At 35.0% G+C, this 19,128-nt stretch overlaps 2 long non-coding RNA genes across 2 annotated transcripts; both read right to left on the minus strand.

Annotated features, from left to right (window-relative positions):
* Nucleotides 1-751: 751 nt before the first annotated feature.
* Nucleotides 752-15,306, minus strand: LOC138856214 (uncharacterized). Its single transcript, XR_011395321.1, has 3 exons — nucleotides 15,013-15,306; nucleotides 13,505-13,785; nucleotides 752-2,161 (listed from the first exon to the last, which is right to left on the minus strand). It is a non-coding gene; the product is annotated as an uncharacterized lncRNA (long non-coding RNA).
* Nucleotides 15,307-15,729: 423 nt separating this feature from the next.
* On the minus strand, nucleotides 15,730-18,067 carry LOC118681216 (uncharacterized). The gene is made up of 3 exons (XR_011395332.1): nucleotides 17,945-18,067; nucleotides 17,013-17,873; nucleotides 15,730-16,953 (listed from the first exon to the last, which is right to left on the minus strand). It is a non-coding gene; the product is annotated as an uncharacterized lncRNA (long non-coding RNA).
* Nucleotides 18,068-19,128: the final 1,061 nt, after the last annotated feature.

Below are 19,128 nucleotides of genomic sequence, written 5' to 3' on the forward strand. Positions count from 1 at the left end.
GGTCTACTGCTTAGGGTAGCAGAAGTACGAATCATCGTGGGCGTCTTATCCTAGAATTCTTGAGTCAAATGAACCTTACAATAATAAACAGTGGCACGCAAAATACCTATTACAAAGGCAATAATGATTCCATAATACACTTAATGTTTGCTAACATCGCCCTTAGTAGGCACATTAAGTGGGACGTCTCAGATATGTACACAAATAGTGGCCACATGGCCATAATTGCTGAAGTTTTGTTCGCCCGAGAAACGGAACCACTTAGCAGAAACACCTCTCGAAATTGAATTTGGAGACACATGGAGTTCGATACTGAGAGCGTTTGGAGTGCGGTAACGGCACAAGTTGCAGTACAATAGCAAACGAGAACCGGTATACTGGAAGAAGCTCTTTCACTCAGTTCTGTCTGTTGAAATCTAGGTCTAATTTTCAATGAGCACCTACAAAATTTGTTCCATTGTCTGAGTATAACTTTTACCTCTTCCAAAAAATATTTTCAAAACAGCTTAAAACTTTTCGGTTGTTAATTCACTTACTGCCTCTAAATGAATAGCACTTATTGCCATAAATACAAATACAGCTATATAGCTCCTAAATGTTTTTGTTCTCTTCCTTTTGAAACATTTCAAATTAATAATAATGACAAATATGACTTATTTAATCTTATTGGGTGCTTTTCATCAATATGAAGATTTGCATTCTTCAACCTACCTCCTTCGAAGAATTCCATTATTATCCAAAATTGTATTCAATCTTGCAATGTTACTATAATATCAAATTTATTTTTTGAGTTCAACAATCTAAATTGTAATCTTTGCTGATATCTTATTATTATCACTTCAGCTTCTTTAGTTTCTGACTTTACTAAGTATGCAGGATATACTTGTCTTCTTGTTATTTTTACAAATCGGAAACTATAAGCTGCTACCCTTATTAATTTAGTTAAATTAGAATATTTTAATATTATCTTATCCAAGATTTGTGATTCTTTTGATAATGTGACAAACAATACATCGATTTTAAAACTACTCTGAGTTTGCAATTGATGTTCGCCTTCTTGTAATCATTTGGGACCTTTCCACCGTAGATCGTGGTCTACCAGTTTGTTCGCAAATACCCCTCTGGATACTACATCGGCTGAATTTTCCTCTGTTCCAACGTGTTGCCATATCGTAGTGGAAGCAAATAATTTATTCTCTTGTATCCTTATTTTGATGAATCTGTCTTTAGTACTATTTTTTTTTTCACTGTTGTTTTATCTAATATTTTTAGGCATTCATCTTCTGTATACTTCGGAGTTGCGGTGTTTTCTATTTTTTCCGATGCTGTAGTAACCGCCGCTAAAATTTTGTTGTTTTTTCTCGGTTGTTCTAAAATTTCAAACAATATCCAGCCCAATTTTGTGGCTTAACCTAGTAGTCCATTCTCCTGCAATATGCCTTCTTCTAGTATGCCAGCATATACAATACCTCCAATAACGACGTTGATTCGATCCGACTTAATGAAGTTAAGATCAGCTTAGGTAAAGTTTCTCCATTCTTCTATATCCCATTTAAACGTAAAAGTTACTTCTCTTCACTTTGGTAAATAAAGTATTTGAGATGTTTCTTCGGAATTAGACCTCGCAATGTAACGTATTTTCCATTTGCTGCCCTCACTCTTATTCTCGTCACCATTGTGGAGGATTTTTTTGCGATATTTTCTTCACCTATTCTTTTTCCTTTCTGGAATTTATTATAATGCAGTAAATTATGATGATTTCATTCACACTTATTACTTTTTTCTTATTATTACTCTTGCCTGCATATACATGATCAAGGCAAGTATAGCATAGCTTGTTGCTTGCAATGAATCTCCAACGATTCATCGCATTCAATGCTTGGAACTTTGCAGAATACACAAGTTTTTTTGTGAAGCTGTAAAAAATGTAGGTGTTCGTTGTGCTTGCTTTTGGTTGTTCCATCTATGTAGCACTTCTCTTGCGTCGTATGGCTTTTAGTGCTTAATACTGCGGTTCCAGAAAATGGAAAACATCATCTAAAGTTTGTCTACTTTACTTTTGCCTTGTGTGTTTTATCCCAATTCCTGCGCTCCAGCTGGCTACCTCCGTGTGCTGTTTTGTTTGTATCAATACATAGTATCAAACAAAGTTCCTATATCCCTATGTATGATGTTAATAAATAGAGTGATTGAAGAGAAATGTTTATATGTATAATAACATCCATTAAATAGTGGGAAAATACTGTTAAGTTAAATGTTTCTAATGTGTAAATAATAAAATTTTTTCCGCTTACATTGCAAACACAGGCTGAACCCTACGAGATTTATCAATATAATGTACTAAGTATTGTACACATTGAAAAGGTATAGAGAAAACTCCGCGATGGTATCTATCTATCTCTTCAGGATATCCCACAATAACATTTTTTTGTCATTTACTAATTACGACAAATAACGGCTAATTTTCGACGCGATTTAAGCAATACAGAATTAATCCTTATCAAGTTAAACACCTTAAATACATTGTCGATTTAATAGAGATCTATATGGCCCTTTACAAAATATGATTTAAATTAATATTTTCAAAGATATTACAGATTTAAAATTGCGGAACTTAGCGTTTGCGGTTGTACCGTCCGGTCGGGCGGCGGGAGCGTTCCTATAAATAGCGCGTCGGAGGCCGCGGTTCTCAATATAGTACTTTGAATTTAGTAGCGATCGGACGCGTTTATTATCGGAGCTCTCTAGCGAGGAAAATAACAATACTTCATGAAAACGTGCTTTTCATTGCGGCAACGTATCAATAATTATAAGTAAATAACGATAAATAATTGTATGATAGTAGTTTTTAAATATAAATGATATTCTATTCTAAGATTAATTTTGTAATCGCACTTCTAGTACATGTAAGTACATAAGGTTAGATAAGTGGCTAAATGACCACTCAGGCCCCCCTCACCATAAGACACTGTCACACCACACCAATTCACATACACATCACACGACTCCTTTTTTTTTAGTTAGTATAATAATTTGCCAACGGTGAGTGAAGTTAAAATTAACTTATTAAATAATTTAAAAATGGTCCTTCGAGCCCTAGTGGACGGCACTATGGGTAATTAAACATAAAAGAGGGAAAAAAATAATAAAATAACGTGAACAAAAAATTGTAACGTAAACAACAAATAATGTGAAAAAAAATTAAAAAAAAAGGTACAGTGACAAAAATGCGGTGCTAAAAAGATAACAAAAAAAAAAGGTGATGTGACAGTTATTGAAAAAAAAAGAACAAAAACTAAACCCAGAAAGTGCAGTAATATATAGAAATATATAAATATATAATATATATTTGTTATATATGTATATAAAGAAAATATATGGACATATATATATACATACATACATACATATGCAAAAAGTGAAGTCGAGAGTTCAGTGACCCATCATATGTTCGGACACATACGCGTTCATATATAACACAAAAGTGGAAAAGTGGCAAAACACATTTAATGTGACAAAAACCAAAAACATAAAATCAAATACTTAAACACAAAAACGAACGGGCGCGAAACCAAAAGCCAAAAGCTCTAAACGCGGCGCGAAACCCAAACAAAAAAATAAAAATAAAAACAATATTAATCAAAACCGGACGCGAAATTAACAATAAAATATACATATTGAGCCAAAAACACAGGGAGAGAGCTGCACAACAGGCAACAGCTGGCGTCAAGTAAAACAGGGCAAACACAAAAAACCCTCAAAAAAAAAAACAAATACATTCTCCCCAAAACCCCCTTGAGGCGAGACAAAGTAAGTGTATCGTTTTAATTTTTTATTGATTATATATGTATGCTTGTAAATCCTGTATACCATTAAAACTAAGAAAATCCGTTTTAACAGTTTGAAACCACGGATACAGGAAACGTTAACGGAAAAAAAAAAAAACGGAACTAAAAATTTAAGTACTATATCCTTATAATCTTCCTAACGTTAACGGAAAGTTTCAAAAAACCGACACAAAAGAAAAAAAAAATCGGGTGAATATACTTATATACATATATACTTATATTTACATATATATGTATATATATATTATATTACCATAGTATTGATTGCCTTAATTTATGCGCTTACATTTGTATATATATATACACACAACAACCACAAAATAAAAAATAAAAATTCAAGTATTTACTTGCAAAGAATTTCCGGCAGTACCCCTTAGGCTTAATAAAGCAATAAGCAGGACTGCGTAACAAAAAGTAAGCTAAAGGCACAATAACAATTACAGCTAGAATCTACAGCAAAAAGACAAAAATACAAACATACATATATATACATTCAATCGGCAAACAATATGCAAATTGCATTTACTGATAAGTCTTATAACTAAACATTCACTTATATTTTTACATATACATTACATCAGAATATATTAACATAAGCGCAGTCGGTAAAATACCTGCGTATTACAATTTTTACTTTTCTCCACATTCTTCTCTCACGCCGAAAAATATCACGCGTGCATAGTCATACACATACACACTTGTACATACGGCATACGATCTGCCTATGCTCACATAACCCAGTAACATACAGTGGGTACAAATACATATTTTTATTTCATTTAATCGTTTAAATATCGATAATTCTAAAACAAATTAAACGGTGCGGTTAAATCTTAGCAACAAATAAATAAATAATTCCATAATAAAAAAAAAAAAATGTTTTTTTGCTAACAGACAGCTAAATAAAATAATATAAAAAAATTCTCAAATAAAAATTTCTTCAAAGTCCATTTTGGCAAATATCCAGCAATACAACTTGTTCTTTGGCAAACAAACACAAGCAGGATTGCGCACAAACATTTTATACATATCTACAAGGCCACGCATTAGGGTGTACCTACATACCCCTACATACGGACATAAAAACGATAAATAAATACAAGTTCGATTGGTAATAAATTAAAAAATAAATACGACCAGTAATTATAAAAACCTAAATCCGGGTATTTAAGTAACTTAATTCGAATCAAAAACTCTTATTAACTAAAAGAGTTTGCGGTTATATACATATACGGAAGTTAAAATTAATTTTGTGAAAAAAAAACTCTATTTACCTAAAAGAGTTTCGTTACATACGAGCATATAGCTTGAATTCCATCGACACTGAGGAATTTTAAATTTATTTCTTTATTTTCTAAATGAGCTCAGATTCAAAAGAATCCAAAGCAACACAGTCTTTTAAAGTACCTAAAATGATTTCTGAAGAAAAGAGTCCATGTACACCTGCAGAAGCTACACGCTCAAAGCAAGGAGCTACAAAACAAAAACGGGTAAAAGATATTTCATACACCAAATTATCTCTGAGAGAGACAGTCTAAGTCGATTTTCATCTTCGCCGATTCAGGACAATTCTGAATCGGTATTAGAAATCAAAAAGGAAAATCTTGATAATTCCTGGACCGGTCTGCAAGCTGCATATGACGCAATAGTAGAATCTGACGACTGAGATCTACCTGAAAATTTTAAATCCTCGGCTTACGCCAAGTACGAAAACTGCTTAGACCAGTTTGAAGAAACAAAAGCAATGATTTCGGATCAATTAAAATTAATTAAAGCCATTGCACCTGCTCCACATCCGAGAGTAGAGCTGCCACAAATTCAATGTCAAGAGTCAAATTCAGGCATCCATCTCAGTGTGCCCACAGAAATCTTTCATGGTGGTTATGAACAATGGCCGTCCTTCCGGGACATGTTTACAGCCGTTTACATAAACCACCCAAAATTAACAAATGCACAAAAATTGTATCACCTCCGACACAAAACAAAAGGTCAAGCAGGCGTCATAGTCAAACAGTTCGCACTCAATGACGATAATTTCAATCTGGCTTGGGAAGCTCTAAAAGCGAGATACGAAAATGAAAGAATATTGGTCGATAAGCAAGTAACGATACTAATGAACTTGCCAAAAATTCAGAAAGAAACAAGTGATGAATTTATTAGATTACAATCCACTGTTTCTAATTGTTTGTCGGTTTTATCGACACAAAATATTCCCACAGACAGCTGGGACCCCATTCTGGTAAATATATGCACCACGGCATTACCAGAAAAATCGTTACTTTTGTGGGAGCAATCGCTCTCATCTCGGAGAAAATGCTCAACGTGGCAGCAAATGAAAGAATTTCTAACTACCCAATATGAATAGGCTAGACAAAAACAATTTAAGTAGCAATAACAATTTAAATAGAAGTTTTTTTAAAAATCAATCGTTCACATCCGTACAGTATAAACAAACGTCATGCGAACTGTGTACAGGAGGGCATAAACTTAAATCTTGCGATAAATTCAAAAAATTAAATATTGTCGATAGGAACAATTTTGTGAGAACAAAAAAACTTTGCACAAATTGCTTGTCACGTTCGCATACTCTAAAAGAGTGTGAAAGCAAGTTCAATTGCGTTTATTGTCATAAACGACATCATTCTAGGCTTCATATAAATAATTTTTCCAGTTCACCCACAAACAGCGCAAATACGAAAAGAGCCACGGGTTTAGTTACAACAGCAAATCCCGAAAATTGCCAAGAAGCCCCATGCTGCTCAAAGGCATTAAAAACTCAAACGCCACACAGCGAAAACCAAAGTAGGGTACTACTACCCACAGCAGTCGTCTCAATCGAACACCGAGGAGAGCTGTTTAAACTTAGAGCCTTAATAGACCAAGGATCACAACGATCTTTCATAGCGTCGAGGGCACGAAATAGGCCATCAAGACAATCGAATTTTGAAATTACGGGAATGGGCGGAAGAGTAGTCCAAAACTCAAACAAAATCTGCCCCATTACCCTAACTTCTCAAAAAGCGGATAAGCGCATTCAAGCAGAAGCTATTGTCTTACCGCAACTAACAAATATGCTTCCAAGCTATCACATAAACAGCAAGCATTGGAAAAAGGTTTCACACCTAAAGCTAGCATATCCCAACTGCAACACTCCCGCTCAAATAGATAGGCAGCGATCGCATACCGCAGATAATACTCGAAGGTATTGAGAAAATTTCAAATACACTATTGGCACAAAATACTATTTTCGGTTGGATCCTAAGTGGACTTGTTATAGAACCAGTTACAACCATGACCACTCACGTTGAGGAAATCTCAAACGAATACCTCAATTCACAATTAAAGAAATTGTGGGAGTTCGAAGAGCTCCCCCCTATATCAATTACAACCCCAGAAGATCAGTATTGTGAAGACTTTTACAAAGCCACAACTACTAGATCAGATAATGGTCGGTACGTCGTACGACTACCACTAAAACAACAATTTCCCAACACAATCACCTCAGGTCACTCTCGCACCTCTGCAATACAGCAGTCTTAAAGTATGGAAAAAAACCTACTTAAAAAAGGCGAACTCAAACCAGTATATGATGGTGTGTTGGAAGAATATCTCCATTTAGACCACATGGAGGAAGTAAGTCCATGCGAAACAATCATCAACGGCAAATACTACTCATTTGACTTGCCGCATCATGCAGTGGTAAAGCCAGACAAAAAACAACTAAAGTAAGAGTTGTCTTCAATGCATCAAGATCCACCAGCTCGGGGAATTCCCCAAATGATATCCTATTTACGGGACCCACGCTCCAACCATATTTAATGCTACTCATTTTTAAATTGGCGTATATTTAAATACGTATTTAACGGCGACGTCGAAAAAATGTATAGACAAATAGTCGTACATAAAGACGATCAAGATTTTCAGCGAATTATTTTCCGAAAATCTCCCAATAGTCCACTACGCGACTATAAACTGTGTCAACTGTGCTCCATATTTAGCCATTCGAACACGAACTGGCAGAAAACACAAAGTCAGAATTTCCTCTGGCAACCAAAGTGTTAAAAACTCAAACGTATGTAGACGATATCCTGTCTGGAAGTCATACTCTTTTATAAGCATACGAGTCACTAGCTCAAGTGACACAAGCCCTCAAAACCGCAAGGTTTCCGGTAAAAAAGATAACGGCGAACCACCCTATTATCTTAAAGGACACACCTAAAGAAAATCTGTTGGACACTAATTTCCTTAAAATTCGAAAAGGAAAGTACAACAAAAACTCTGGGGATTCAATGGAATGCGATATCTAACCAGTTTTCATACACTACAGAGCCAATATCAGCATTATCCGAAATAACAAAACGCCAAATTTTATCCTCTGTGGCAAAACTTTTCGACCCCGCAGGATGGCTTTCGCCAATTCTGATACAAGCCAAAATCCTAATACAAGAATTATGGTTAGATGGAACCGACAGGGCGAACAAGTAAAACTACTTCGTTTAGAAAAGTGGTCCCAGTTTGCGAGCAATCTAAATGATATCTCACAGATACAAATCCCACGATGGGTAAATTATGCCCCAGAGCACAAAGTCGAACACACGGCTTCTGTGACGCTTCTGAAAAGGCATATTGCGCAACTATATATGTTCGCACACAAAGCGACATTGCGACCACAAGCCACTTACTAGTAGCAAAAGCAAAAGTAGATCCGTTAAAAACAATAAGTCTGCCCCGACTTGAACTGTGTGGAGCGCTATTACTAGCCAAACTAGTATTCGATTCGATTCGGAAATTGTACTAGCCTGGCTAAAAAAACCACCATATGCATGGAAGACGTATATTTCCAATCGAACGTCTCAAATCCTTGACCTAGTAGGATCAGCCACTTGGCGACATGTAGCTAGTGCTGACAATCCTGCTGATCTAGGTACAAGAGGATGCAAACCCCAGAAATTCGAAAAATCGACTCTTTTCACACAACAGTGGATGATACTGACATCTTCGAACGATTTTCATCGTTCCCACGAGCCCTCAGAGTAATCGCTTATATGCTCAAGTTCATAGAGCGACTCAAAATTAAACTTAAGGAAGTAACTCCATTATATTCCCAATGCGATACAGTGACTCACCTAGACTTACAAAAAGCAAAGGTCGCTCTTATCGCATATACTCAAGCGCGCCAATTCAGCCGCGATATATCACTATTCAGAGAATCCAAACCTATTGACAAGAGAAGTCCCCTCTTAGTTCTAAACGCATTCCTCGACACGAAAGGTCTTCTTCGTGTGAATGGTCGGCTTGCCAATTCAAGCCTAACGTATAACGAACGCCATCTCATAATTGTACCAGAGAAGTCTCGACTCGCCACATTACTCATCAGTTATATCCACATATTAATGCTTCATGCCGAACATCGCCTCATGCAACACATGGTCCGCCTGGAATTTTACATTCCCCGACTTAAGCCCCAAATAAAGAAGTGCATTTTCTTGAGCAAAATCTGTACCACGCACAAGCAAAAGATGTGAACACAGATTATAGCAGCACTTCCTCCGGAACGCTGCAACTTTGCTCTGCCTTTCTCCATCACAGGTGTCCACTTTGCTGGGCCTTTTCAAATAAAGGCGTCCACGTTAAGTTCTCCCACTCTGATGAAAGGCTATGTGGCTGTTTTTGTCTGTTTTACGACAAAAGCAGTGCACCTTGAGCTTTGTACTAGTCTGACGAAGGAGGCTTTCCTTGCGGCATTTGCGGGCTTCGTCGGTCGACGCGGCTTTCCATCGAAGATCATGAGCGATAATGGTAAAACATTTATCGGTGCTCAAAGAGCCACCGAAAAACAATTTGTGGGCTTCACACAAAGTGTTAGTGTTATCAAACAAGTCTCACCTGAGATTGTACAAAAGTACGCACCCCAAGGCATTAATTGGCAATTCAACCCCCAAGCGCTCCCCATATGGGTGGTTTATGGGAATCATCTGTAAAAAGCTTAAAATCCCATTTCAAAAAAGTAGCTGGAAATTACAAATTCAATTACGAACAATTCACTACATTATTAATTCGAATTGAAGCCGTTCTCAATTCACGGCCTCGCAAGATCCCTCCGATTTCACAGCCTTAACTCCAGGGCACTTTCTCAAAGGAACACCCATTCTGGCCATACCTGAGCCAGGCGTGGAGTCGCTATCCTTATTAAATCACTGGGAAAGAATTAAAATTCTCCATCACGATTTCAGCCGCCGATGAAAAGAAGAATATATAAAGGATCTCCATAAACGATACCGTTGGAAGACTCCTGAACAAGCACCAAAACTTGGAGATTGTGTCATCATCCATGATGATTGTCTACCTCCTACCGAATGGCGGCTTGGGTGCATAGAAGAGCTACATTACGGCTCCGACGGTCACATACGAGTGGTTGATCATCGTACACAAAGCGGAAGGCTAACCAGACCGCTCGTGAAGTTATGCTTTCATCCAACCGCCGATAATAGCGACACAGCAAATCGCAAACAATCAATACCACCGCAATAAAATAATCAAATCAAGAAGCAAAAAACCGAAAAACTCGTTAATAACCGTTAAAAATAACAAATAACTAATAAAAAAATGGCCGATCAATACGATGACCCATTCATGCCATATAGCGTGGCACGATCATCCATATCCTTTATATGACAAATCTGCATAATTAAACAACTCTTTCATACAGATTAACATGGATGTGGATACGCCAATATGGATCATCCATATCCTTTATATGACAAATCTGCATAATTAAACAACTCTTTCATACAGATTAACATGGATTTGGATACGCCAACAACTTCCACGCCAACTGTGCGGTCGGCTACCAACGTGCCGCGCACGGGGTCTACCCCAATGCCCCGATCTGCAGCTGCAACTGCCCCTGAAAGTGCACCTGCAACGACACCGATATCAGCACCAGTTCCGCAACCACGTCGTTCCACGGGTCTGAGCAGCGTTGTGGCAACGCTACAACAGCTGCAACGACTACTAGGCTAATCATTTGCCTAGGGGGGCCGGGATGGCTAAATGACCACTCAATCCCCCCTCACCATAAGACACTGTCACACCACACCAATTCACATCCACACCACCACACCTACTTACCATACATTCCACATTTACATACCATACATTCCACATCACTATACCATGCACCAACACGCACACAAATACAACTTAACACCGATCACACCACCATTAAGACATCAGCAGATATATAAGGGACTAAAAGAATGGTCCCGCCCGCTTTTTAGCATTTCGACTCGCTAGCGATCAGATCTTCGAGCACCCGCCTAAATCGACTCCTTTTTGTTTTAATTAGTATAATAATTTGCCCACGGTGAGTGAAGTTAAAATTAACTTGTTAAATAATTTAAAAAATCAGATTAGATTAAATAAAACCATAACTAATGGATTAGAATTTTCTTTTAAGATCTTAGTTAAAATTTAGAGTTAGATCAATTTAATATTAGGGAAATTCTTTTCAAAATTCGCAATTTAATTTGAAGTATGTAAGTCCAGAAAAAAAACTTAATATAATAGGTCTCTTTTGTTGATTATCTTTTGTTTTTAGTCGTACGAATAGGAAACTATTTTTTAAAAATTTTTAATTAAATTAAAATCGTAGTTTAAGTTGACTTGCTATTTCGGTTAAAAAAAAAAACTTATATCTTTTTCTGTTGTTGATTATCTTTTGTTTTTAGTCGTACGAATAGGAAACTATTTTTTAAGAATTTTTAATTAAATTAAAATCGTAGTTTAACTTGACTTGCTATTTCGGTTAAAAAAAAAAACTTATCTCTTTTTCTAAATGGTAAGTATTTACATATTTTTTACTGCGGCACATACTAATAATATGTCAATTTGTGCATAGGTAATCATACACATAGAACTGAGTAACTTTTGTACAAAAATTATAAAGTAATGTCTGGAAGGCGTCGTCGTTCGAACATAGGTCGTAGTACAGTGAATGCCAGAAAAGTACGTTCGGGATAGATATAGAGCTGAGACAGAATCTTCAGTAGAGCGTGAGGTTCGCCACAGCCGGGATCGAGATAGGCATACGGTTCAGAGGGACAGAGAATCGTCAGTAAAGCGTGAGGCTCGACTCAGTCAGCTTCGGGATAGATATAGAGTTAAGAGAGAGAAATAGGGAATCTTCAGTAGAGCGTGAGATTCACCGCATCCGAGATAGGGATAAACATCGAATACAGAGAGCTAGAGAATTATCAGCACGAGTTACCAACTCATGGGTAAATAAAAAAAATTCTGCCATGAATTACGATCCTTCGATTTTTTACAAGGAAGATCGTATAGTATCAATAGGTACTATGTCAGTAGTGTGTGAACATTGCTTTGCATTGAAATTCAAGGACGAATCGAAAGGCATGTGTTGCTTGCAAAGAAAAATCAAACAATCATTCATCCAAACAATTCATGCGCAACATACGCCGTTATATTAACGCATTTCATATGACCTATTTTAAGAGTAAGCAAGTTGTTGAGCGTGTGGCGAATGAACACCGCAACGACAGTGGGCAGTTGGACGCCATGACTTACTAACCGATGTCAGCTAATATTACTCAAACTCAGATTTAACTAACACTGCCGAATGCACAAGAGAAACATCATAGGATCAAATGAGACTTTTACAAAATATAACTCAAGATGAGTCACGACTAAACATCGATCAAAAAGAGTATTCAATGCAATGAAGGGAAATTGCTTTTGCTTGATGTACCAGGAGGTAAAGAAAAAACATTTTTAATCAATCTGCTGTGAGATCTACCGGAAAAAAAGCTGTTGCGTCGTCTGCCATTGCCGCTACGCATTTGGAAGGAGGCCGAACCGTACACTCTACATTCAAGCTCCCGCGGAAAATCACAACCAATGATAATAACCGCGTCTGTAGTGTTTCTAAACAGAGCAATACAGGAAAATTTATGCGTGACTGCTCATTAAAAGACTGGGATGAAGCTACCTTGTCAAACAAGACGTCTGTGGAATCACTGGATAGGACAATGCGCGATTTGTGCAACAAAAAATTCATCTATGGATGGATGTACAATTCTGTTCTTTTGGTTACATGTAGCTAATAAATTAGAGCTTAAAATTTATATGAGGGTTTCGTCATCTTCACGTGAGAAGAGGCTATTTCCAGGAATGCTGTTCAAAGGTGGCAATGACGAGTTAACACAAAGTGAGGGAAGGAATAACATACAAAACCTTTGTGTTTTGATAGACAACATCCAAGAGTTAGTCAATAATGTCTATCCTGACATTGATAACATAAGTCATACGACAATATCTTGGTTTAAAGAAAGAGCGATTCTGCAACCAACTAACGAACAAGTAAATAAGGTAAATAACTTGATTCTTTCAAAGATTGATGCGTCGACGAAATTATACTACTCGGTCGATACTGTTCTTGATTTGAAAGAAACTGTTCATTTTCCTACAGAATTTTTAACTCTTTTACCCCCGTCTGGACACCCTTCTCACAAAATGGTGTTGAAAGAAGGTTGTCCTGTTATTTTACTAGGAAATCTGAATCCACATAAATTTTGCAATGGCACGCGTTTGCTGGTAAAATTACTGAAAACTTTCATAATAGAGTGCACAGTACTCACAGGATGTGTTACCGGAAAAGATGTATTGATTTCGAATCCCTCAGATACCATCGGATTTACCCTTCCAATTTCAACGTTTACAGTTTCCGGTATAGACATCTTTTGCAATGACCATTAATAAATCGGAGGGTCAAACCCTCAACATTGTAGGCTTAGATTTTAGCGTTGACTGTTTTTCACATGTCCAACTGTATGTCGCTCTTTCAAGAGTAACCTCTAGAGAAAACATGTTTGTATTGTCTAATGACAAGAATGCAGTGAATGTTGTATATAACGATATTCTGCAATAAAATAAAATATATACGTGAAAATGTAAAAAGTTGTAGTGCATTAATTTAGTTATTCCAAAGATAGCAGAAAATCTTCACGATATAGGGAAAGTGGAATTGTTTATAATATCACAAATTTCGAACATCTGGCTGACTTTACTCCCCATAGATTGGTGATGGTATGTGAGGTGCCTTAATTAAACCCAGGGAGCATTTTGTTTGTTCGTCGTATGTTTATGGTATGTGGTATTGGCAAAAATAAAATCGGATCAATCTTTCCTTAACTCCTATATGCTACATATATCTATTTCAATTTTTCTAACAGGTTTTATGGCGAATATATCGTTCAGTGTGTAAGTTATATATTTAAAAATTGCTTGAAAATATGTTCTCATGTATACCAGAGCAATAACACCATTAATTCATTATATTTTTAAATGCCTTTATCTTACTGGTAAATTTTCTACATATTTTGTTAAGACTTTTGTCAGATAGAGATCTTGTTTGTTGTCACTTTCGGCTTAATCGGCGTTTTTCCGCTCCCATTTCTTTAATTTCTTTGTTATACGTGTTTTTTTGATTGGTTGTAAGTTTCTTTAAACTGGGGTACTACTCCAGACTACATATTGTGTTTGTTAAATTTAAGATTTTTAGCTTATTCTGAAGTCATCATCATCAGACAGCATTTGCTTAAAGTATTCCTAGTCAGTGTTTTTATTTGTTAATGTAAAAGGCGGTTCCTTAACAACTTTTTCGTGTAGTGTTAAATATATCGGTGAATGGTCAAAGGTCATATCCAAACGTTTTCTATGCGCGTATAATTTGAAGAGATATGTTTGGTAATGAATAAATCAATAAGATCTGGTATTCCCAGTGGATTTGTTGGCCAGTAAGTTTGTATCCCAGTAGACATTATACGGCACCCAGTCATTTGAAGAGCTTTTAATAACCTTTTAATTAGCCTTTTAATAGCCTTTTTTCACATTAAACTCACCACCATCCATTATAAATCGGTGTTTGTAGTTATTGATCAGTTCTAGATACCTATCGCATTTTATTTGATGTCTTGAATAATACTCTAATCTAGGCACTCGACAATTGCTGTGGTATTTGCCGGTAAAAACTGAAGATTTAGATGCTTTTAATTCTGGACTTTTTTGTGACAAGCTGCATTATTTGCAACAGAATAATGTTTTTAAGCAATATGGATTTCAATTAAAACAACTTTTTTGTATTCACCTGTGGATTTGCATATAAAATGTTAGGTTAGGCGCTCCTTAGATGACTTAAACCCAGTGTTACGATATCCCTGTTTGCACAGGCTTTTTCCAGGCAATGTTTTGAAAAATAAAGCGCTCTCATCCTCTCATTCTGATAACATATTTGGTTTGTGTTTATGTCGAGCTCATTTTGCAAAATTCTATTCAATGTGGTAAGAGATCACCCATACTTTTTGCACAGCTCAGACTTCGGCTTGCATTTGGCTTCAGAAAAAATTTAAGCTTATTCTTAATTGTAAGAGTTACGTATCGTTTTGCGGTCATAGTCTACAAAAATTAACAATCAAATAAAATTTATTTCCAAAGTTATTGTCAAATACAAATTAACAAATTATTGTTAAACAAATTAGTTACGCTTTATCATAGGTTTTCTTCACCAATAAACATATGTTTTCAATTGCTTAGTAAACCACCACCACCCAGTGTTTATCACAAATGCTGAGAAATATGTATATGCGCTAATGTCAAAATTTCGAACCAACTAAGCAGGAAAATCAATTAACCGGGTTCAATTATCCGAGGAAATTTACATGCTATGCTATCATTTTTTTGTCCGATCACGTGGTTCAATTAACCATACGGTCAATTAATTGAAAAGATATTGTGTGTAAGGAAAATGATATAGTGTATTTATATATAGAATTGTGTGTAAAAATATAGAAAATTAATATGTACATATGTACAAAACCTTATTTCAATAGTTTTTTATAATGTGAGTTTCAATTTGAATATAATTTCTTAACTACGTATATATGTATATATCGTGTACATATATATGTGTAGATATGTATTCTATTGTCATTGCATACTTCAGATACCAATGCATGCGTCTTTTACAATTTCTTAGGTGCTTTAGTATTTGGTGTACACAAGCCTTGCATATTATCTATGATATGATAAATAAATTTATTTTTGTGTTTTCTTTGATAGACAATGATTTTCACATTTTTATGAGTAAAATCTCATATTACAAATCTTTTGCTTATCATTGCACTTCACATTTAGCGGAATGTATTTAATTTATTGTTTACATATGTATGGTATATTTGTGTATTAATGTACATGTCTCAAAACTATAACTTTCTATACATTATTTTAACTAATAGCTATAATATTTTCATGTTCATATTTTTATGAACATTCTGCCAGGCGCCAAAGCTGTGTTGTTTTAGTAAACTAGCCTATTTATTTTTTAATTTACTATTATGTTTTATTATTAAGAATTATTTATTATTATTTTTTAATTATTTCTGACTGGATGTTCAAATGTAACAGTCACAGTTATTGTTATATATTTTGATTACATCTAATAAATAATAAATGATTAAGTAATGATTACTCCTATTATGAAACTAAAGTAAGCGAAACGTGACCACTTACGTGATGACAACTTATACCTTTTACTTTTATATATTATTTTTTGAGAAGTTTGGTGTTATTTATTAATGTTGAATCAAAATACTTTATTTGTAGTTCTGGAATATCTTTAATGTCTTTTGCCCAAGAAGGAGATAGTAATTCTTTATTAATCTCCGATTGGGCATGAAGAGAAACTGTTATAGTTACTGATTTAGCTCTTCTGTTTTACTGCTGTTTTGTTGTCTCCAGTGGACATAATTTGTGAACGAATTGTTTAAGTCCCATTTTGCTGTTTTGGAGTTACAACTCTAATATTTCCATTATTTCCGGGATACGCTTAAATAATTTTAGATAATTGCCACACTCTTCTTCTTTAATAATTACTATTTGACCCTCTGCTAGATTGGATTTGGTTTTCCATTTCATTCGTTGTTGCAGCATTTCGCCATATTCACCGTGTCCAAAAGTCCCTTTTCATTTTTTGTATTTTTCCACTTATCCAAGGAGCCCATTTATGAATAATCAATTGCTTCAGGACAATCTATTATTGGACATCGTATTAAAAAGACCAGGTGTTAAAATAGATATCGCTTTCACTACCAATGGCACATAAAGGTCGAGAATTCAGCATTGCTTTAATTTGTGATAGCAAATTAATCATCTCTCAAATCTCAAATGTCAATTTACTTTCGCCTATCACCCTTCTTAAATGATATTTAACTGTTTGAATTTGTCTGTTGAATTTTGTCTGTTTCTAATATGGCAGCTGCTGTTGAATTTTTCTTGATTGCTTTTTTGAAATCTAGGTCTAATTTTCTCTGAGCACCTACAAAATTTATTCCATTGTCTGAGTATGACTTTTACCTCTTCTTCCAAAAAATCTTTTCTAAACAGCTTAAAACGTTTCGGTTGTTAATTCACTTACTGCCTTTAAATGAATAGCACTTATTGCCATAAATACAAATACAGCTATATAGCCCCTAAATATTTTTGTTCTCTTCCTCTTGAAACATTTCAAATTAATAATGATGATATTCTTGTCTTGTTATTTTTACAAATCTTATTAATTTAGTTAATTAGTAATGTGATGTTTTGATAATAACTCCTCTGTGTTTGACATTGATGTTCATCTTCTTGTAACCTCCGCACCGTAGATTGTGGCCTACCATTTTGTTCGCAAATACCCCTCTGGATGCTACATCGGCTGAATTATCCTCTGTTCCAACGTTGCCATATCGTTGTGGAAGCAAATAATTAATTCCATTTTACCCTTAATTTGATGAATCTGCCTTTACTACTTTTTTTTTCATTTTCTGTTGTTTTATCAAATATTTTTAAGCCTTGGAGTTCAGTTACTTCTATTCTTATTGGTAAATGAAGTATTTGAGCTGCTTCTTCAGAATTAGACCTCGCAATGTCACGTATTCTCCATTTGTTACCTTCACTTTTTTTGAGCTGTTGCTAGAAGTATTGCCGTTATTCCGCCGTCATTATAACGCAATAAATAAAAAAATATATATATATATACGTACCAAAAGGAGTACTTCATTTACTTCTAACATATATATAACAATTATATATATAAAATTATATACAGTGCATAGTTACGTATACATACATATGTATTCTAAATATTAAATATTAAACATTAATATCGTATACAACATATCATATTTTACATACATATGTATATATCTTATACATCATTTATACATACAATAAAAACCTTACATACGTACATACAGTGCTTATTGAAAATTGCGACATTACCTGCTATTGTCAATTTCTCTCTCGCGCTCTTTTACGACTATACATAATTCGCTTTTTTACATTACTTACAGTATACAATACGCTTATACTTATATACCCTATATATGTACATAGGGTAAATACGGTTCGTAAATAACCCGCGGATTATTTAATAAAAATCATACTATTTTATATAAATAATACAAAATTTTGAACAATATACATACATATTGGTTCAAATTAAATTTATATTTATATTCAAAGTCCACTTTGGCATTTATTCAATAAATTGTTAAATTAAATTAAAAATAAATACGAACCGGTATTTATAACAACTGAATCCGGGTATTTCAGTTATTTATTTCAAATTAAGAACGCTAATTAACAAAAAAAATTTTTACGGTTATACATATATACGAAAATTAATCTTAATTTTGTTCAAAGTGGAAAACTCTATTCACTAAAAAGAGCTTTCGTTCACACATTTCTATATACGAAGAAATTTCCTGAATTATCCATCAGTCGACACTGAGGAATTTTGAATTTATTTCATACAATTTTTAAATGAGCGCAGACTCAAAAGAATCAAAAACATCTCAATTGCTAAAAGTACCTAAAATGATTTCTGACGAAAAGAGACCATGTACACCTGCAGAAGCTACACGCTCAAAGCAAGGTGCTACAAAACAAAAACGGGTGAAAGATATTTCATACACCAAATTTATCTCTGAGCGTGACAGTCTAATACGATACTGCACTCGATTTTCATCTTCGCCGATTCAGGACAATTCGGAATCGGTATTAGAAATCAAAAAGGAAAATCTTGATAATTTCTGGACACGTCTCCAAGCTGCATATGACGCAGTAGAAGAATCTGACGATTCAGATTTACCTGAAAATTTTAAATCCTTGGCTTACGCCAAGTACGAAAACTGCTTAGACCAGTTTGAAGAAACAAAAGCAATGA

This window comes from Bactrocera oleae, chromosome 3, assembly GCF_042242935.1.
Source record: "Bactrocera oleae isolate idBacOlea1 chromosome 3, idBacOlea1, whole genome shotgun sequence".
In the NCBI taxonomy this organism is placed as follows: domain Eukaryota; kingdom Metazoa; phylum Arthropoda; class Insecta; order Diptera; family Tephritidae; genus Bactrocera; species Bactrocera oleae.